Raw genomic sequence first — 5000 nt, 5'->3', positions numbered from 1 at the left:
AGAGAGAGAGAGAGAGAGAGAGAGAGAGAGAGGAGCTATAATCATCAACCTTCAATAAATCACCCTTATGTAGCATAGCTTTTTAAAATACCACAACAAATAATTACCTTGCATCACCACCAAACACCCAACACCAGTTTGACCTTCACCAGATATATGGACCAGTGGGTGCTGCCGATTGGGGTTCACTGAGTCATCTGAGTTGGCTTGTTATCTGCTCTTGTTGAGGCTTCGAACGGTCATGCATCGCTCATTACAGCGCACGTGTACACTGCCTGACACGCCTGACCCTATAACCTTCGTGAGGAACAGAGGGAGCTTGAGGTAAACACGAGGAAAAGGAAAACGAAATGGTGAAGAAAATTCGGTTGGTAACAGCTTCATAAAACGTAAAACTGGGTGCGCAAAGTCTAATGAGTCAAGGACAAACTAGTTTTTTCATATTGTTGCTGGCAAGAGGACGGTATTGTTTGAGCCACACGCCAGTTACCCGCGAATAAAACACGTCGGGGACAGAAGAGAGACAGCAATAGTAGAAGCAGCAGCAGTAAAAGAAGAGTACGTCAGTGTTTTTGTGTGTTCATATTTGTCTTCTACTAGGTGTGTGTGTGTGTGTGTGTGTGTGTGTGTGTGTGTGTGTGTGTGTGTGTGTGCCCGCATTCCACTCGTTCCCTGCAGAAGCCAAGTGGTGGATCACATAACAAGTTGTCGGAATGTTGTTTGTCCTGTCCGTTATATCAACGTCTTATCAATCTCGCATTATCAGTCACTCAAATTGCATAAACTCTAACATGTGAGTATTTCTTTGTTTTCCTCTCTCTCTCTCTCTCTCTCTCTCTCTCTCTCTCTCTCTCTCTCTCTCTCTCTCTCTCTCTCTCTCTCTCTCCCTGACACCACTACAGCACCATACTGTTCTAATAAAATTTGTATCTATTTCCTGCACACGTGGTTTGGTCGTGCCCTGGTCCTCCTCTCTCTCCCTTATCTTCTCTCCCTCCTTCTACGCACAGAGAGAGAGAGAGAGAGAGAGAGAGAGAGAGAGAGAGAGAGAGAGAGAGAGAGAGAGAGAGAGAGAGAGAGAGAGAGAGAGAGAGAGAGAGAGAGAGAGAGAGAAACGAGCGCCATTAATCACCATCTGTGCTGCCTCGTGCCCACCAACTCTAAACACCAACAACATGACCCTCATGCAACCCTGGCGGACTAAAAAAAAAAAAAAAGTTACAGAGAGATGCAGTTAACTCCCTGCATTTTAGCCTCTCGTGCCTGGCTGTTCCCCGCAGGCAGACACAGGAGAAGGAAGAGAAGACGTAAAACACAAATGAAGACGGATTGAACACCAGCTTGTTGCAACTACGAGGCATTTCAGCTTAAGGGGAGTGAGCGCCTGACACATCCTTCATACAGGTGCCCTTGCTTACCATCCAACGCCGCATTTCTCCTTTCCTCTGCTCTCCTTCGACCGCGCCTGACACTCCCTGACACCCATGCCATGGGAACCATAACATATTTTCATTCCGTCAGACCCACCAGCCCACACAACTGTCAGTCCAAGGTCACCTGAATTACAAATGTCTTGCCAAGATGGAAGTGTTTTGACGTGCTGGTTGCCAAGTGGCCAAAAGAGGAAGAGTGCTGTGTGTGTGTGTGTGTGTGTGTGTGTGTGTGTGTGTGTGTGTGTGTGTGTGTGTGTGTGTGTGTGTGTGTGTGTGTGTGTGTGTGTGTGTGTGTGTGTGTGTGTGTGTGTGTGTGTGTGTACAGGAGTTGCGTGCTGTTGAAAATGAGGGAACGTGGCCGGAGTGAGGAAATTAGAGTGACAGGCATTTGAGGGGAATGTGTGAGGGGAGTGACAACGTGGTGATGGCAGCGGTCCAGTGTGTGTGTGTGTGTGTGTGTGTGTGTGTGTGTGTGTGTGTGTGTGTGTGTGTGTGTGTGTGTGTGTGTGTGTGTGTGTGTGTGTAGGTGGTGAAAAAGTATGGTAAGTTTATAATCAAATGGAGTGTGGGCGTGTGTGTGTGTGTTTGAATGTGTGCAAGTGAGAAAGGTTATCTGCAAGGGCACAAGGTGAGTGGTAGTTATAATAACACCTGTGTGTGTGTGTGTGTGTGTGTGTGTGTGTGTGTGTGTGTGTGTGTGTGTGTGTGGTGCTGATGGTACTGATGATACTGTTATTACTATTATTACTTCTAATCATTACCCATCACCAAACATCTCCCCTCACTACAGACCACCATCCCCCATCAGTCTACCATTCCTATTACCATCTCCTCGCCCCATCACCACCCATCACTCCCTATCACTCCTAAACACGCACTTAAACCGCCAGTCATCGCCTACTGCTACTCCATCACTCCACACACCCATCACTCCACCTCCTACAAATGAAATAATGAATCGATAAATTATATTAGAGAAATACATTTGATGTGAAGTGACTGACTGGTTTACTTCTAGCACCACCACCACCACTTCTGTTACATACACACATACACACGCCTTCAGGCTCTACATAACGAAGGTCACTTACATACTTGCACCATGATCGCTAGTCTTCTTATCTTTACGAGGAAAACCTTCATAGCGCCCCCTCCCACCTCCAGCACACCCACCACCCCTGCTGCACACAATGGTTTCCACGTACGAGTATACGCCCTCCACACCACCACCACCACTACCTTCTGCTGTTTTCCTTCCCTTACGAGACACTATGCACCACTAACGATCTACCGACTCATAACAACCATTGGTAACTAACAACCCCATTAGCATAACACGTGACATAAGAAAAGCGGATCTCTCTCTCTCTCTCTCTCTCTCTCTCTCTCTCTCTCTCTCTCTCTCTCTCTCTCTCTCTCTCTCTCTCTCCGGTTCAGTTGCGTCACCCAGGATGCAACGCTCGTTCAGGTCGTGAAGTCTAATTTACCTGTTTACCTATTAAGATCGTCGATGGAGGAGGAGGAGGAGGAGGAGGAGGAGGGGCACTGAACAAGGAGGTATAAGACGAGAAAGAGGAAGACGAGGGGAGGGATGTCTAGGCTTTTCAAACTTCCGCGTTGAGTCTGAATGAGAGGGTCTGGGCGGCTCTGGCGGCAGGAAGGCGAGGGCGACCCGGAGCAGGAAGCCAGGGCGGGGAGGTGGCCGGCGGAGGAAGCGCTGACAACACTAATTTCGAGGGGAAACGTGAAGGTAGCAAAGTGAAGGGAGGCTGAGACGGCGAGTGGAGTGGAGGAGAGACGGAAGAGAGAGGAAGAGGAAGGAAAATATATAGCTCTATGTACTTGTCGCTTCTTGTATTCCCCGTCCTGCTGTTTCTTCCTCTTCCGTCAGTGCTGTCACTCGCCTCGGCATCACAACCATAGGAGAACTAATCTATTTTCATATCAACGTATAAGATTCCGCTGCCTGACAACGTTTACTGGTTACATCACTTACTGGCGCCTCTGCCTGACAATAACCAAGGCCAACCATTTTCATCACCTTGCATGAATCACTGCATGGCAAAATTCACTGATTGATTATATTCTGGCGCCGCAGCAGCGGTTACATGGCGCCACTGCATGACATAACTCTGCTTCCGTGGCTAGTTGGAGTGGGGTGTGTTAGCTGAGAGTACCTCAATTCAATCACTTATATATTTCGGATAGTCAGTCATAATAAAACAAATATGCTATAATTGTATTGGCTGAGTAACTATACGAGTATGTTTTATAATAATCCCTCGTTAATGTGAAGTACCATCCTTACCTTGATAACGACCTCTAATGATTTCTCTAATACAATGAAATCGATGACGTGGCTGTGAAAGGATTAACAAGCTGCAGGACTGTATACTAACATTACCATCATATCCATCGTTTTTTTACGCAACACAAACTCTGGCAAAGGGCAACTGAAGAGTGAAAAAAAGACAGAGTGAAGGTGCCGGTCACTGAAGAATCATGGGAAGTATCTTGAAAAATCTTAATGTGTTGTACCTTTCTCTGGTTTGTTATAGCTTCTTAAAACGAGCACGGAATGTAAACCAGTCTTACCTACATGTCATTAGTAACCTCGAGCTCATCAAAGGAAATACGAAACAGGTGATCCAATTTCTACGTGTCTTGTGAACCAAAATTGCAGGGGATGCTCGTGCAAAGATATTCATTTTACGAATCAAATATAAAACCTAATGGTGGTGTTGATGTTTGTGAGTTGTTTACTTGAGATGTTGGTGTTCCATTTAATTACTTCTCTTACCACGTGTGTACTGCGGAGTATGTGACGAAATTCAAAAGGACTGGTGTTAAGAAGGAAGATGAGGAGGAGAAGGAGGAGGAATATGACGACGACGAAGAGAAAAGAAAATGAATAAGATAATGATAGTGTGATAATGAGGTAATAAATATAAAAAGTGAAAGTGGAAAGAACAACATCAAAAAGTGGACACGTATTAACGAGAGCACAGCGAATGTAATAAAGAGGAGGAGGAGGAAGAGGAGGAGGAGGAGGAGGAGGAGGAGGAGGAGGAGGAGGAGGAGAAGGGGGAAGAGGAGGAGAAGAATGGCAACGTAGAGGAAGAATGAGACACGTGACACATGAGAGAGAGAGAGAGAGAGAGAGAGAGAGAGAGAGAGAGAGAGAGAGAGAGAGAGAGAGAGAGAGAGAGAGAGAGAGAGAGAGAGAGAGAGAGAGAGAGAGAGAGAGAGAGAGAGAGAGAGAGAGAGAGAGAGAGAGAGAGAGAGACTACGACAGGCACATACACACATACACTCAGATACGCAGACAAATTAAAAATCCATAAGAATAATACTTTCTCAACTCAAAAATGAGGAAAAGGGAGAAAAAGGCCAGAAAAAAAAATTAATACCATTAGTAAACCAACCCAGCAATTGCTTAACACGTGCTGACGAGACGACATCTTTACCCAGTCAGCAGCAAGAATTCACCTAAGGGTTAACTCATTCAGCACCACCACCACCTTCGTGTCAGCACTCAAAGGTGAAAGGAAGGGGAGAGGAAAGCCA

General features: G+C 46.1%; 1 long non-coding RNA gene across 3 annotated transcripts in view; it reads right to left on the bottom strand.

Moving 5' to 3' along the window:
* The window catches only part of LOC135093841 (uncharacterized), a 333879-nt gene that overhangs the window by 53777 nt on the left and 275102 nt on the right, over window positions 1-5000 (bottom strand). The window contains exon 1 of one of the 3 annotated variants that reach the window (XR_010263502.1): window positions 3276-3298. The exons of the other annotated variants lie outside the window; for them this stretch is intronic. This is a non-coding gene — a long non-coding RNA (uncharacterized LOC135093841). Of the gene's footprint in view, window positions 1-3275; window positions 3299-5000 lie in introns of those variants that run through there. 3 annotated transcript variants of the gene reach the window in all.

The sequence above is a fragment of the Scylla paramamosain genome, chromosome 3 (assembly GCF_035594125.1).
Source record: "Scylla paramamosain isolate STU-SP2022 chromosome 3, ASM3559412v1, whole genome shotgun sequence".
Taxonomy (NCBI): domain Eukaryota; kingdom Metazoa; phylum Arthropoda; class Malacostraca; order Decapoda; family Portunidae; genus Scylla; species Scylla paramamosain.
The sequence above is the reverse complement of the archived record's forward strand: the minus strand, read 5'-3'. Positions and strand labels throughout refer to the sequence as shown.